Genomic DNA, 17,711 nt, shown 5'->3' with positions numbered 1-17,711 from the left:
GCTCTCCAAAAACACAGAGCGGGTTATGTGTTCCTGGGAGGGGATTTCAACGCAGTTCTAGACCCTCTATTAGATAAATCCGCTTCCCAGAAACACCCTCGCACCTGTCATATATCCGATACTTTCTCTAAACTAATTAAAGAAGCATCTCTCTTCGATACTTGGCGTGCTCTTAACCCATCCTCCAAGGACTACACTTTTTTTTCCAATCCCCATCAGTCTTATTCCAGACTTGACTACCTTTTCTGCAGCCCCCCGGCCTCTAACCACATTTTATCCTCATCGATTATCCCCAATGTATGGTCGGACCACTCCTCCGTCGCGTCCGCATTTGATCTGTTGGATGCCCCAACTTCCCGCCCATCTTGGCGCCTGAATGAGACACTTCTTAAAATTCCCTCCTTCAAATCCAAGATAGCTGGACTGCTCACGGAATACTTTTCTCTTAACAATCCTGAATCAGGATGCTCCCCATTAGTCTGGGAAGCTCACAAAGCTGTCCTCAGAGGCCATGTAATTAGCTATGCATCTCACCGCAATAGGGAACACAAAGCAATACTTAGAAACCTCACTGATCAGGTCCAAATCCTAGACTCTCTTCACAAGCGTAGTCCCACGGACTCGAACTATAAACAGCTTATGGCAGCTAGGGCAACTCTCAATGCACTAATCACAGAAAAGATAGATAAATCCCTACGTTGGCTGAATCAGCGATTTTATGAGAAAAGCAACAAGGCTGATGCCCTCTTGGCAAATAGATTAAAAGCACGCAAAGCCCTTTCTTCTATAGTCTCGCTTAAGGACTCTAATGGTAATACACACTATAATCCCTCAGACATCAACTCTATCTTTAAGGAATACTACACCCGTTTGTATAACTCCCCAGGCAGTACGTCATCCCTACCTGACCCAAACACGCGCATCTCCGACTTCCTGACCTCATGCTCCCTACCGCAGTTGGATACACCCTCAGCCACTGCATTATGTAAGCCTATATCTGATGAGGAAGTATCGGCTGCTCTTAAACTACAGAAACCCTCTAAGGCTCCGGGACCGGATGACCTACCCTTTGCGTACTATAAAACATTCGAGTGTTCTCTTGTCCCTCACTTGACGTCTACTTTCAGTGGCGTAACTAGAAATTTTTCTCCCCCAAGCCAAAAAATTCTTCGGCGCCCCCCCCCCCCCCCCCCCTCCATGCTCCATAATTGGGAGCAAGAAAGGGATAAATATGTGCGCGTCGAAGGCGCGCGCGGCAAATAAGGGGCGTGGTTTCGTTGGAATGGGCGTGGTTTCGCATAAAGGGGCGTGGCATGGCAGGAAAAGACTACCTTATACCCCAGTTTTGCAACCTGCACGCCCATACGTTGGCCACCACAGGAAAGAAAAATAATCCTGATTCATGCCCCTTACATTATTTGTCATTTTTCCTCCTTATAGTAATGCCCAGTATACATTATGCCACATACTGCAATGGCCCTTAGACATTATGCCGCACACAATAATGCACATGACACAATATGCACACACTGTAATGCCCCCGACACATTATGCCACACAACGTAATGCCTGTGACACATTATGACAGGAATCGCAATGCCCGTTATACATTATGCTACACACTGCAATGCCCCTGATACATTATAGCACATACAATGTCTGTGACACATTATGACACACACCGCAATGTCCGTGATACATTATGCCACACACTGCAATGACCCTGAGACATTATACCACATATCACAATGCCCGCGATATAGTATGCCATACACCGTAATGCCTGTGACACATTATGACACACACCGCAATGTCCGTGATACGTTATGCCACACACCGTAATGCCCATTACACATTAAGTCCTACAGTAAGGCTTCTAATTACTTTTCAATTACCTGCTCGTTGTCAGGGGTTTCATGCACTGGGTGTCATGCTCGTTGCCAGGGGTTTCATGCTCTTGGTTCCATGCACGGTGCCAGGGGTTTTCATGCTCAGGGTGTCATGCTCGTTGCCAGGGGTTTCATGCACTGGGTGTCATGCTCGTTGCCAGGTGTTTCATGCACTGGGTGTCATGCTTGTTGCCAGGTGTTTCATGCACTGGGTGTCATGCTCGTTGCTAGGAGGTAGTCCTTGTTGCTAGGGCTGTGCTCCCAGTGCCACATATGTCCCCAGTGCCAGATATTCCCCCACGGTGCCAGGTACTCACATGCCCCAGTGCCAAATATAGCCCCCCCCCAGTGCCACATATGCCCCCAGTGCCAGATATTCCCCCCAGTGCCACATATGCCCCCAGTGCCAGATATGCCCCCAGTGCCATATATTCCCCCCCAGTGCCATATATGCCCCCAGTGCCATATATGCCCCCAGTGCCAGATATTCCCCCCCAGTGCCATATATGCCCCCAGTGCCAGATATTCCCCCCGTGCCATATATGCCCCCAGTGCCAGATATTCCCCCCCAGTGCCATATATGCCCCCAGTGCCAGATATTCCCCCCCAGTGCCACATATGCCCCCCAGTGCCACATATGCCCACAGTGCCATATATTCCCCCCCAGTGCCAAATATGCCCCCAGTGCCACATATGCCCCCAGTGCCAGATATTCCCCCCCAGTGCCATATATGCCCCCAGTGCCAGATATTCCCCCCGTGCCATATAAGCCCCCAGTGCCAGATATTCCCCCCCAGTGCCATATATGCCCCCAGTGCCAGATATTCCCCCCCAGTGCCATATATGCCCCAGTGCCAGATATTCCCCCCAGTGCCATATATGCCCCAGTGCCAGATATTCCCCCCAGTGCCAGATATTCCCCCCCAGTGCCATATATGCCCCCAGTGCCAGATATTCCCCCCCAGTGCCATATATGCCCCAGTGCCAGATAGTCCCCCCCAGTGCCATATATGCCCCAGTGCCAGATATTCCCCCCAGTGCCAGATATTCCCCCCCCAGTGCCATATATGCCCCCAGTGCCAGATATTCCCCCCCAGTGCCATATATGCCCCAGTGCCAGATATTCCCCCCAGTGCCATATATGCCCCAGTGCCAGATATTCCCCCAGTGCCAGATATTCCCCCCCAGTGCCATATATGCCCCAGTGCCAGATATTCCCCCCAGTGCCATATATGCCCCAGTGCCAGATATTCCCCCCCAGTGCCATATATGCCCCAGTGCCAGATATTCCCCCCAGTGCCAGATATCCCCCCCCCCCCCGCTTTTTGGAGGGACACGGAGGGCACAGCTCACCTCTCCTGTGTCCCTCCTGCTGCATCATCTCCGGCGGCCGCGGGTCTAATAGGGGGAAGTGCCGGATCGTGAGCCAATTAGAGCTCACGGATGGCACTTTCCCCTATTAGACCCGCGGCCGCCAGAGATGATGCAGCAGGAGGGACACAGGGAGGCGCGCTGAGCCCTCTGTGTCCCTCCAAAAAGCGGCGGAGGGAAGGAGACTGCAGACTGACATGCGGACGCTCGTCCGCATGTCAGTCTGCTGTAAATCAGTGGCGCCCCCGCAGCCCCTCGCCCCCAAGCCACCGCGAGGGCTGTGGGGGCAGTAGTTACGCCACTGTCTACTTTTAATAAAATCCTTAATGGGGAACTCTTTCACAGCGAAACTACTAAAGCACTAATTACTGTTATTCCCAAACCTGGTAAAGATCACCAACAGGTCTCTAATTACCGCCCTATTTCTCTTCTCAACACCGACTTGAAACTTTTTGCAAAAATTCTTGCCCTACGCCTGAACCCCCTTCTTCCGTCTCTTATACATCCCGACCAAGTCGGATTTGTCCCTACACGCCAAGCTCTAGATAATACCAGACGCACCGTTAACCTGATCCATCATGCTAACTCTCTCAAACTCCCCTCTCTTCTACTAGACGCGGAGAAAGCCTTCGATAGGGTTTCGTGGGCCTTTCTCGATCAAACACTCCGCAGCTTTGGTGTTCGCGGGGAATTTCTCCAAGCCATTTCAGCACTCTATCACAATCCCTCCACTTCTGTTCTAGCGAACGTAATTCTTTCAGACTCCTTCGCCATCACCAATGGTACGCGACAGGGATGCCCCCTGTCGCCTCTCATCTTCGCTCTGATAATTGAACCTCTCGCTTGCCGCATCCGTCTTAATCCGGACATTACGGGCTTTTCTATCAAAGACTCACACTACAAACTTTCCCTTTTTGCGGATGACGTCCTCCTCACCCTCACTAGCCCGTTAATTTCCCTACCCAATCTTTTCAAAGAACTAACTCTCTATGGGGACCTCTCTGGATATAAGGTGAACAATGACAAGTCAGAGGCTCTCCCATTACACATCCCTCTCAACACGCTAAATCTTCTGAAATCCAACTTCCCTTTTGCATGGCGTCATACCTCCATTAAATATTTGGGGGTGCATATTACCAAATCTTACCATTCTCTCTATGACGCAAACTTTCCTCCCTTATTTAAGGAAATATCTAAAAACATCTTAGGATGGAAAAAACATTTCATTTCTTGGATTGGCAGGATTAATGCCATTAAGATGAACGTCATCCCCAAGATTTTATACCTCTTCCAGACTCTTCCTGTCCCAATCCCTCCCCGGATTCTATCCTCCCTCCAGACCCAATATGGTAAATTCATATGGAATGATAAGAAACCGCGATTGCGTAGGGAGACTCTCCAGCAGAGCTCTACGAGTGGTGGTTCGGGCATTCCCTCGCTATCAAGATACTACTACGCCACGGCACTCAGTCAACTTGTTGCCTGGCATTCTCCACGGCACACAAGGAGATGGGTGGACTTGGAGAGTGACTTGGCTCAGGTCGATTCAGTTTCTCATCTTCCATGGCTCCCCCGTCCGCACAGACCTAAAACCATTCAGCCAGTGCCAACAATATCCCTAACTTTATCGGTGTGGGACTCACTAAAATCTAAACTTTCACTCCACACACTTCCCTCTCCCCTAACCCCCATCTGGAACAACCCCTCCTTCTCCCCGGGTCGATCCCATCGCTTTGCTTCCAACTGGGCCAGGGCGGGCGTCTCCTGCTTTCACCATCTACTTCATAACAATGTACCGTACTCTTTCGCAGACCTTCAAACAAAGCATTCTCTCCCGACTTCATATTTTTATCAATACCTTCAAATTCGAAATTTTGTGATGTCCTCAACTAGGACAACGCCTCTTCCTAATGTCCCGACTCCGATGGAGCGCCTTTGCATGTATCGTCCCACGATCGAGGCACTATTTCTAATCTGTATCACTCCATTTTGTCTCCAGCTGTGCCTCCCCGCACAGCACATGAACTTGCATGGGAAACTGACTTGGGGACTTCCCTAGATGATGACGTATGGGAATCTGTCCGATTGAATATTTCTAAATGTTCTATTAGCGTCTCCATTAAGGAGAACTCCTACAAAGTCTATACGCGCTGGTATTTGGTTCCCGAACACTTACACCAAATATATCCGAATACTTCTAACCTCTGTTGGCGTCAATGTGGTCAAGTAGGCTAGTATTTTCATATCTGGTGGAGCTGCCCGAAGATAGCCTCTTTCTGGTCAATGGTCCGTATCCTTATTCAGTCGCTTATCCCGGACTGCCCCTCCCTCCCCCCTGAGACGTTGCTCCTGTGTGCCCCAGCCTGTCAGCTATCCAAGCCGGAGAACAAACTGGCTGTGCATATAGCCTGTGCAGCTAAACTCCAAATTGCTAAATCATGGAAACTCCCCACCCCTCGAACCCGTCCTGAACTTATGAACCGCGTGTGGTTTGTTGCAAAGATGGAATACCTTTCCTCCTTGATGAACAACACAGTGGATAAATTCCACGTCGTTTGGACACCTTGGTACACTAAATTTCAAGTAGCTCTCCCAGGTCTCTCCTAGTTCACCTAACCCTTTTTCCCCACCCTACTTATCTCCCGACTCGCTCTCCCCTCGTCTGTGATTTGTTTTTGTTTTTTACACTCTTTATTTCTCTCCACTCTCTTCTCTCTTCAATTTTTATTACCCCTCTTGCTTCTTTTTCCCTCTGACGCTCTTGGTAATATCCTACAAGCCCTTCCATGGGTTCCACTGGTTGGCCCTTCGGAATATATATATTTTTGTTCCTAACTCTTGATTGTTTTTGGGTTTGTTTAAAAAAAAAATAATAATAATAATAATAATAACAAATAACATAGAGACAAACTCCTGCACTTAATTTTCTAGCCTATGTATTCTAGTTTTCTTGTGCTCTGAGTATGTCAATTACTTCCATTTGTCATTGTTTTTCTCTTGTCAATAAACTTTTGTGATTTAAAAAAAAAAAAACTGCTAGCGAGCGAACAACTCGGAATGACCACCTTTGGCTCTACGTTGCTCTCTTTAGCTAGATTGTAAGCTCTCAAGACCAAGATCCTCTCCACCTAATGCCATCCGAGTCCAGGGGCTGTGCGGGATGCCTTGTAAGTGATTGCCCCTTTAAAAAAATGTCCGCGTTCAGCCGGCATTCCGCACGGTCGCTGGATTTGGGTGGCATTACAATTTTGTCTGTGTATGAATTGTTTTGTTGCATCATTTGATGTATGTACTGTCCGGTGCTGTGTTTTGTGGCATTTTATTAATAAATGATGAGGCTGCCAATATATAATTTGGATTGGAAACATGTCATGACTAAATAATGTTATGTTTACCCATGTAACATTTTTCATATGCTTTAAAAACAATTCGTCAGTGAGGCATATTGTGTAATAATGTAACTAGATATTTCCATAATTAGATGGGAAATAATTGATAAAGGACAATATGAACTATGACTAATCTAAAAAAGTCACTGGAGATGTGGAATCTAATCAAACACGTGGCGTATCTTGTTCAGACATTCATTTTCAAACTTTAAACCATGTTTTCAAAAATTAATTGACATTTAATTAAATATAGATTATGCCTATGTTCTGCTCAGGGGAAGCAGTCAGTCTCTCACTGGAATTTTATTTTTAATTAAGATGAGCCAACTCTACCATGTTACAGCATCAAGATGTGTGACTAAGTCACAGATTTAACCTTCATTGTAAAGTTATGACAAATGTGTGCAGGAGAGTGCGGTCCACAGATTGTCTCTCCTCATCCTAAGGACCCAAGCAAAACCCAGTGGTGTAAGGTAAAAAATTTTTTTTACTAACCCATCCAGGTGAACTCTGGTGGTCTCCATGGCTCCCGGTGGTCTCCCCTCCATCTTTACACTGGGGAGGGGGGCTTCTGGGAGGTGTAGGGGCCACTGGAAGGCTCAGAGGCTGCTGAGAAATGTTTCTCCCAGCTGCTGTCTCTGGGGAAGGGGGGGGGGTGGATTACACGGGTGTGGATCATTAGATCGACAGTGTCTAGGTCGACAATGTTTAGGTCGTCCGCTATAGGTAGACAGTCGCTAGGTCGACAGGGTTTGAAGGTTGACAGGGTTTCTAAGTCGACATGTTCTAGGTCGACGGGTCAAAAAGTCGACATGAGTTTTTCATGGTTCTTTGGTGTGGTTTTCTCCGTACAGTGACCGGGATGCCCAATTAGTGCACCGTGTCCCCTCGCATGGTGAGCGAAGGCAAGGTGCCTCGCTCCGCTACCACTGCGCTCAGCACAGGTTACCGTTCCCGATCGCAGTCCGCGTGGATCGTTAAGTATAAGAAAGTTCCAAAAAAGGAAAAAATATGAAAAACTCATGTTGACCTGTCGACCTAGAAACCTTGTTGACCTTGAAAACATGTCGACCTAGTAACTGTCGCGCTATAGTGGTCGACCTAAACATTGTCAACCTAGGCACTGTCGATCTTCAGACCGGATCCCGGATTACACTCACACGGGGTTCAATGTCTCTCAGCAACAATTAGCAGGCTCTTGTCAGGTGTTAGAGAACATAATGTACTGTATAATGGGCCCCAGCATTACTTCATCAGAAACAACCACCTATAAATTTAGTGTGTATTGTAGGACTAGTAAAATGCCAAGTAAAATCTAACTGTTGCTAAAAAATAAATTTTGCTTGACTGTCCTATGGTGGTCTATGAGGTTAACTTAACTGATGAGTTGGATTTTATGTTATAAAAATGAATATAATATTATTGATTAACTAAAGAAAGAGCCTAGAACACTAAATAGAATGGGCTGGATTAAATTCTTATCGTGGGTCCCGGCACCCGCGAGTGCCCACCGGCAGCTATTCAAATGTTGATGCCGACAAGCACGAGAAGTTCTTTTCAGCTTGCAAACCCCTGGGGTGGCCAGCTGAAATGCGAGTAAAGAGACCTGTTTGGGTTTGGGCACGATAAGTGGCAGCAATTGAATATTGCTCTGCGATCTCCCGTCACTTTAGACAGGAGATTTGGCGCGAATAAACAATTGAACCCGGCCCAATACGTCTTTGAGAAACTGTTCTATCTGAGTCTCATCCTGCTTATGAAACTTCTACTTTATGTGTTTGTTTCTCTTAATCCACCTCCTCTATCTGCTGGATAATAGAATATGCACATATCTCACACAAGACACTGCAAAAATGTTACATCCTGCATTAATAATCTCTGGCATTGACTATTGCAATTGCCTTCTTACTAGTCTTCCCTAGACCAGACTTGCATTCCTAGAGATGTAGCCACGTTCAACGTTGCCTGTGTTTGACATTTCTAAAGTGCTAGGAATATGTTGGTGCTATATAAATAGATTTTAAATCATCATCATCATCATCATCATCATAATCATCGAGTTATCCATACTGCTACCTGCTAAACAGATTTTCTGAGGAATACATATTTACATGTGAAAATGTACAAATACAATTAGTAACTACAACAATTTAACTTCTCACACCTAAAATAAATCAGGTGTGTATGTCTTCCTGTTATATCGTATTTGTATTTGACTCGCCTTCTATTTTGACATGAGTACTGGACTGTATGTATCATCAGTTATATCTAATCTTTTCATACTAATAATAAAATAAAACACAAAGGGAAGTTGGATTCCGATGACTTAATTAACAGTTGGCATGTTCTTACCTGATAGACAATAACGAGATTTATGCAATCCACCCTTGCAATCTTTTATACCGGGAAAGAGAAAATAAGTGTTACAATGTTATTACTGGAACATCTGCCTTTTGCTGCCCAATGTCTCCAGCAAAGTCACAATAATTGATATGTCAGTGTCTGCACTCTTTGCTTTATGTTATCAGCTGTAAAATGCTCCCCCGCATAAATCTCGCTCGTACTGGTGACATCAGTGCCTCATACTAGCTGGTTTTGAAATGTGCATCTTATTTGAACTGGGGCTTGAATCCGAGACCTACCAGGGTAACTTTATTCACCAGGTTGTGTTTACGTCAGCAGTCAATTCCAGAAAACACATTAAAAATCTGATTCATGGTAGATACTGGACACAGGTATCTCTCAATGTGATCAATTATTTGGTGTCTGCAGTATTAGGCCCAGTTCTTTCTAGCTGTTCTTCTGACCCATCAAAGATGTAAACCTTATAACAGCTAATGCCTTTATGTTTCTAGATTATCTTGATTATAACTTGATTTTTACCCATCAAGCACCGGACTACTCTGACTTGCGAGTATTCCAGTTTATGGCTGATGTAGGTCCTTTATCCATATTCTCACTGGGTGGGGGAGGTGTCAAGTAAATATTCTGACAAGTATATAAGTGTAGTTCAGAAATAGAATATTTCCCTTACTTCACTGCATATCCCCACAGGACAAGACACAGCCCGGAGATAGTCGCTGCAATGCTAATTAATTGGATGTATGCAATAATCTGTCTTTCCACTGCCTTTCCCTACTGTCAGGCTTGGAATGGCCCACAGGGGTACAAGGGAAACCACCGGTGGGCCCTACTGCCTGGGGCCCCAGCTTCTGCTCTAAGGATCAGGTTCCAGACTGTGCACTTGAACTATACATCATACATATGTTACCTTATACTGGACTATGGTGTATTTTCTACATTGCATTGCTGTTATTAATCTGGTACATTATCAGGCATGCAGCAGCTGAATTTACTGTATATATTTATGAACAGGCCCAGACGTTGCACTTTCTAATGGTTAGTCAAACCAATGAGGTAGCAGGCCACACCCCCTCTGCAGACTGGCCACACCCCTAACATGGGACCCTACTGCTGTATTCCCCCCGGTGGGCCCTACATGCCCCTGTCTGACACTGCCTATTGTATATCAGCTCTCAAAGTACTCTAGATCAGTGAAAGAGATAAGCACTCCTAGCGCAGGCAGTGGGTCTGGTGGGTGAAAGTGTCCATGACTGTACTTTTGATAGTATAGGATGTTTGGATAGCAGCAGTTATTACTACACATCTTGTGACATAAATGAATCTGATTGGCCTCTGTGCCTTTAGACTGTAGACATTGCCGCGGGAGCTCTTTATTTAATGGAACTACATAAGTGAGGACAGAGTATTTGATAAAGAGACAGCAAAGACAGAAAATTAAGCAGCCAGGACAGAAAAAGAGATTGCTTTAAAATTGTATATTTCTTGACCTTATTATTATGGATATGCCAGCAATATGCAAGCATTACATGCAAGCTATTAAATGGCCCTAGTGCCGTCTATTGGGACAGGCAACAGATGTAATGTTATTACTGGTATATTACTACTTATTGGCTTATTGGTTAGCTAAGGACTAATTATGGACTGCAGCCCCCAAGTAAAATCTGCCACCTCCAATGAGTCAGTGCACATGCTACACTGGTAGTAACTTTCCTATGGGAAACACTATCTGCTGATCACATACAGGGGGGACTGCCAGTCCAGACTGCGATGATCAGAGAGTGCTTCCAATGGGCCTTGTCTGCATCTGATGCAGTCCCTAGAAGTCAGTCTTGTAGGCAGGGCTGCCAAGAGAAATCCTGGGCCCTGGTACAGTAACTTCCCGGGGGCCCCTTCCTGCAGGGAGCGTGGCCACACCCTGTTAGTTGCATGGCTGCACCACTTTGGGGTCATGTCTAGCACACGAGAAGTACCCACTCACAGGAGCCTGACATACCTCCCAGCAGTTGAGACAAAAGTGTTCGCTATTAGCTATTAGGATGGTGGGAAAGTCACATAAAAGCTGCATTGGTTGCAGAGCGCATTCCCTGGAACACCATCATTTTGTGAAAGTGGATCCTCCATTTAGGATAAAGGATGCGCTATAGCACGTAAGTACAATCACTGTATATACACACACACACACACACACACACACACACACACACACACACACACACACACACACACTATGGGGGTCTTTCCGAGTTGTTCGCTCGCAAGCTGCTTTTAGCAGCTTTGCACACGCTAAGCCGCCGCCTACTGGGAGTGAATCTTAGCTTATCAAAATTGCGAACGAAAGATTAGCAGAATTGCGAATAGACACTTCTTAGCAGTTTCTGAGTAGCTCCAGACTTACTCGGCATCTGCGATCAGTTCAGTGCTTGTCGTTCCTGGTTTGACGTCACAAACACACCCAGCGTTCGCCCAGACACTCCTCCGTTTCTCCAGCCACTCCCGCGTTTTTCCCAGAAACTGTAGCGTTTTTTCACACACTCCCATAAAACGGCCTGTTTCCGCCCAGAAACACCCACTTCCTGTCAATCACACTCCGATCACCAGAACGAAGAAAAAACCTCGTAATGCCGTGAGTAAAATTCCTAACTGCATAGCAAATTTACTTGGCGCAGTCGCACTGCGGACATTGCGCATGCGCATTAGCGACTAATCGCTCCGTTGTGAGAAAAAAATAACGAGCGAACAACTCGGAATGACCCCCTATATGCAGAAATAACACAGAACTTTCAGGACTTACTATGGTTAAGGTTGAATAAACTGAAATGTTGAGTTGCACATTAGTGGTCATCACCGCAACATATTGTTACATTAGTAAGTCCTGAGAGTGCCACAGTATTTCTGCTTATACTACCTGTCATCCCACTAATGGCACCACCTGGGAAATCGTGCAGTATTTTGGATAGAGTGCCAGCCATGACATATATAGAGATACACACACACACACACACACACACACACACACACACACACACACACACACACACACACGTATATACTGTATATAGATAGATATTATACACACACATACAGTACAGGGCAGTAGAGAGTCTGGCTGGGCCCAGGTTTTTTTCAGGGTCTGTGGCCTATTCACAGGAGGCGTCGTCATGCACTCTTTGAAAAAATACTGAAAATAAGATTTTACTTACCGGTAAATCTATTTCTCGTAGTCCGTAGTGGATGCTGGGGACTCCGTAAGGACCATGGGGAATAGACGGGCTCCGCAGGAGACATGGGCACTTTAAGAAAGAATTTAGATTCTGGTGTGCTCTGGTTCCTCCCTCTATGTCCCTCCTCCAGACCTCAGTTAGAGAAACTGTGCCCGGAAGAGCTGACAGTACAAGGAAAGGATTTTGGAAATCCAGGGCAAGACTCATACCAGCCACACCAATCACACCGTATAACTTGTGATAAACTTACCCAGTCAACAGTATGAACAACAACAGAGCATCAGTTCAACCCTGATGCAACAATAACATAGCCCTTATTGCAGCAATAACTATATACAAGTATTGCAGAAGAAGTCCGCACTTGGGACAGGCGCCCAGCATCCACTACGGACTACGAAAAATAGATTTACCGGTAAGTAAAATCTTATTTTCTCTAACGTCCTAGTGGATGCTGGGGACTCCGTAAGGACCATGGGGATTATACCAAAGCTCCCAAACGGGCGGGAGAGTGCGGATGACTCTGCAGCACCGATTGAGCAAACAATAGGTCCTCATCAGCCAGGGTATCAAACTTGTAGAACTTTGCAAAAGTGTTTGAACCTGACCAAGTAGCAGCTCGGCATAGTTGTAATGCCGAGACCCCTCGGGAAGCCGCCCAAGAAGAGCCCACCTTCCTAGTGGAATGGGCTTTAACTGATTTTGGCAGCGGCAATCCAGCCGTAGAATGAGCCTGCTGAATCGTGTTACATATCCAGCGAGCAATAGTTTGCTTTGAAGCAGGAGCACCCTGCTTGTTGGATGCATACAGGATAAACAGCGATTCCGTTTTCCTGACTCTAGCCGTTCTGGCTACATAAACCTTCAAAGCCCTGACCACATCCAGTAACTCGGAATCCTCCAAGTCACGAGTAGCCACAGGCACCACAATAGGTTGGTTCATATGAAAAGATGACACAACTTTTGGCAGAAATTGTGGACGGGTCCGCAATTCTGCTCTATCCATATGGAAAACCAGATAGGGGCTTTTATGTGACAAAGCCGCTAAATCTGACACACGCCTAGCCGAAGCCAAGGCTAATAGCATGACCACCTTCCACGTGAGATATTTTAACTCCACCGTTTTAAGTGGCTCAAACCAGTGTGATTTCAGGAAACTTAACACCACGTTAAGATCCCAAGGTGCCACTAGAGGCACAAAAGGAGGCTGAATATGCAGCTCTCCCTTTACAAACGTCTGAACTTCTGGTAGAGAAGCCAACTCTTTTTGAAAGAAAATGGATAGGGCCGAAATCTGGACCTTAATGGAGCCCAATTTTAGGCCCAAATTCACTCCTGACTGTAGGAAGTGAAGGAAACGGCCCAGCTGGAATTCCTCTGTAGGAGCATTCCTGGCCTCACACCAAGAAACATATACGGTGATAATGTTTAGCTGTCACGTCCTTCCTAGCCTTTATCAGCGTAGGAATGACCTCATCCGGAATGCCCTTTTCTGCTAGGATCCGGCGTTCAACCGCCATGCCGTCAAACGCAGCCGCGGTAAGACTTGGAACAGACAGGGCCCCTGTTGCAACAGGTCCTGTCTTAGAGGAAGAGGCCACGGGTCCTCTGTGAGCATTTCTTGCAGATCTGGATACCAGGTCCTTCGTGACCAATCTGGAACAATGAGGATTGTTCTCACTCCTCCTTTTCTTATTATCCTCAGCACCTTGGGATGAGAGGAAGAGGAGGAAATAAATAGACCGACTGGAACACCCATGGTGTCACCAGGGCGTCTACCGCTATTGCCTGAGGGTCTCTTGACCTGGCGCAATACCTCTGTAGTTTTTTGTTGAGGTGGGATGCCATCATGTCCACCTGTGGCAGTTCCCACCGATATGTGATCTGTGTGAAGACTTCCTGATGAAGTCCCCACTCTCCCGGGTGGAGGTCGTGTCTGCTGAGGAAGTCTGCTTACCAGTTGTCCACTTCCGGGATGAACACTGCTGACAGAGCGCTTACATGATTCTCCGCCCAGCGAAGAATTCTGGTGGCTTGTGCCATCGCCACTCTGCTCCTTGTGCCGCCTTGGCGGTTCACCTGAGCCACTGCGGTGATGTTGTCTGACTGAATCAGAACCGGTTGGTCGCGAAGCAAGTGCTCCGCTTGACGTAGGGCGTTGTATACGGCCCTTAGTTCTAGGATGTTGATGTGAAGGCAAGTCTCTTGACTTGACCACAGACCTTGGAAATTTCTTCCCTGTGTGACTGCTCCCCACCCTCGGAGGCTAGCGTCCGTGGTCACCAGGACCCAGTCCTGAATTCCGAATCTGCGTCCCTCTAGAAGGTGAGAACTTTGCAGCCACCACAGGAGTGACACCCTGGCCCTGGGGGACAGGGTGATTAACCGATGCATCTGAAGATGTGATCCGGACCACTTGTCCAGTAAGTCCCATTGGAAGGTCATTGCATGGAACCTGCCGAAGGGAATGGCCTTGTATGATGCCACCATCCTTCCCAGGACTCGAGTGCAGTGATGCACTGACACCTGTTTTGGTTTTAATAGATTCCTGACCAGTGTCATGAGCTCCTGAGCTCTCTCTGTCGGGAGATAAACCCTTTTCTGATCTGTGTCTAGAATCATGTCTAGGAAAGGCAGATGAGCCGTAGGAACCAACTGCGACTTTGGAATATATAGAATCCAGCCGTGTTGCCGTTACACTTTCAGAGAAAGTGATACGCTGTTCAGCAACTGCTCTCTTGATCTCGCTTTTATGAGGAGATCGTCCAAGTACGGGATAATTGTGACACCTTGCTTCCGCAGGAGCACCATCATTTCCGCCATTACCTTGGTGAAGATTCTCGGGGCCGTGGAGAGACCAAACGGCAACGTCTGAAATTGGTAATGACAATCCTGTACCGCAAATCTGAGGTACGCCTGATGAGGTGGATAAATGGGGACATGAAGGTATGCATCCTTTATGTCCAGAGACACCATAAAATCTCTCCCTTTCAGGCTTGCGATGACCGCTCTTAGCGATTCCATCTTGAACTTGAACCTTTTCAGGTATATGTTCAGGGATTTTAAATTCAATATGGGTCTGACCGAACCGTCCGGTTTCGGGACTACAACATGGTCGAATAATAACCCCCTCCTTGTTGAAGGAGGGGAACCCTGACCACCACCTGTTGACGATACAATTTGTGAATTGCAGTTAACACTATTTCCCTCTCGTGGAGGGAAGCCGGCAGGGCCGTCGGTGAGGGGGCATCTCCTCAAAGTCCAGCTTGTATCCCTGAGACACAATATCTATTGCCCAGGGATCCAACAGGGAGTGAACCCACTTGTGGCTGAAATTACGAAGACGTGCCCCCACCGGGCCTAGCTCCGCCTGTGGAGCCCCAGCGACATGCGGTGGATTTTGTAGAGGCCGGGGAGGACTTCTGTTCCTGGGAACTAGCTGTGTTGTGCAGCTTCTTTCCTCTGCCTCTGCCTCTGGCAAGAAAGGACGCACCTCGGACTTTCTTGTTCTTTGTGTTCGAAAGGCTGCATTTGATAATGTCGTGCTTTCCTAGGCTGTGCAGGAATATAAGGCAAAAGATCAGAATTACCAGCTATAGCTGTGGAGACCAGGTCCGAGATCCCTTCTCCACACAATCCTCAGCCTTCCATATGCCTCTTAAGTCGGCATCACCTGTCCATTGCATATTCTACAGGACACGTCAAGCAGAAATCGACATAGCGTTGACTCTAGAACCCAGTAGACTAATGTCTCTTTGGGCATGTTTAATATATATATATATATATATATATATAATAAGAATTTACTTACCGATAATTCTATTTCTCGTAGTCCGTAGTGGATGCTGGGGACTCCGTAAGGACCATGGGGAATAGCGGCTCCGCAGGAGACTGGGCACAAAAGTAAAGCTTTAGAACTACCTGGTGTGCACTGGCTCCTCCCCCTATGACCCTCCTCCAAGCCTCAGTTAGGATACTGTGCCCGGACGAGCGTACACAATAAGGAAGGATTTTGAATCCCGGGTAAGACTCATACCAGCCACACCAATCACACCATATAACTTGTGATCTAAACCCAGTTAACAGCATGATAACAGAGGAGCCTCTAGAAAAGATGGCTCACTACAGCAATAACCCGATTTTTTGGTAACAATAACTATGTACCAGTATTGCAGACAATCCGCACTTGGGATGGGCGCCCAGCATCCACTACGGACTACGAGAAATAGAATTATCGGTAAGTAAATTCTTATTTTCTCTATAGTCCTAAGTGGATGCTGGGGACTCCGTAAGGACCATGGGGATTATACCAAAGCTCCCAAACGGGCGGGAGAGTGCGGATGACTCTGCAGCACCAAATGAGAGAACTCCAGGTCCTCCTCAGCCAGGGTATCAAATTTGTAGAATTTTACAAACGTATTTGCTCCTGACCAAGTAGCTGCTCGGCAAAGTTGTAAAGCCGAGACCCCTCGGGCAGCCGCCCAAGATTAGCCCACCTTCCTTGTGGAATGGGCTTTTACAGATTTTGGCTGTGGCAGGCCTGCCACAGAATGTGCAAGCTGAATTGTACTACAAATCCAACGAGCAATAGTCTGCTTAGAAGCAGGAGCACCCAGCTTGTTGGGTGCATACAGAATAAACAACGAGTCAGATTTTCTGACTCCAGCCGTCCTGGAAACCTATATTTCCAGGGCTCTGACAACGTCTAGCAACTTGGAGTCCTCCAAGTCCCTAGTAGCCGCAGGCACCACAATAGGTTTATTCAGGTGAAACGCTGAAAACCACCTTAGGGAGAAACTGAGGACAAGTCCTCAATTCCGCCCTGTCCGAATGGAAAATCAGATGAGGGCTTTTACAGGATAAAGCCGCCAATTCTGACACGCACCTGGCCCAGGCCAGGGCCAACAGCATGACCACTTTCCATGTGAGATATTTTAACTCCACATATTTAGGTGGTACAAACCAATGTGACTTTTGGAACCCAAAAACTACATTTAGATCCCAAGGTGCCACTGGAGGCACAAAAGGAGGCTGTATATACAGTACCCCTTTCACAAACGTCTGAACTTCAGGGACTGAAGCTAGTTCTTTTTGGAAGAAAATTGACAGGGCCGAAATTTGAACCTTAATGGACCCCCATTTCAGGCCCATAGACACTCCTGTTTGCAGGAAATGTAGGAATCGACCTAGTTGAAAAATTCCTCCGTCGGGGCCTTACTGGCCTCGCACCACGCAACATATTTTCGCCAATGCGGTGATAATGTTTTGCGGTTATATCTTTCCTGGCTTTGATCAGGATAGGAATGACTTCATCCGGAATGCTTTTCTCCTTCAGGATCCGGCGTTCAACCGCCATGCCGTCAAACGCAGCCGCGGTAAGTCTTGGAACAGACAGGGTCCTTGCTGGAGCAGGTCCCTTTTTAGAGGTAGAGGCCACGGATCCTCCGTGAGCATCTCTTGAAGTTCCGGTTACCAAGTCC

General features: G+C 47.0%; 1 long non-coding RNA gene across 1 annotated transcript in view; it reads right to left on the bottom strand.

Moving 5' to 3' along the window:
- LOC134910301 (uncharacterized) overlaps positions 1-17,711 on the bottom strand; it is a 320,048-nt gene that overhangs the window by 252,772 nt on the left and 49,565 nt on the right. The window contains exon 2 of the long non-coding RNA XR_010176164.1: positions 9,002-9,043. This is a non-coding gene — a long non-coding RNA (uncharacterized LOC134910301). The remainder of the gene's footprint in view (positions 1-9,001; positions 9,044-17,711) is intronic.

The sequence above is a fragment of the Pseudophryne corroboree genome, chromosome 4, assembly GCF_028390025.1.
Source record: "Pseudophryne corroboree isolate aPseCor3 chromosome 4, aPseCor3.hap2, whole genome shotgun sequence".
In the NCBI taxonomy this organism is placed as follows: Eukaryota; Metazoa; Chordata; class Amphibia; order Anura; family Myobatrachidae; genus Pseudophryne; species Pseudophryne corroboree.
The sequence above is the reverse complement of the archived record's forward strand: the minus strand, read 5'-3'. Positions and strand labels throughout refer to the sequence as shown.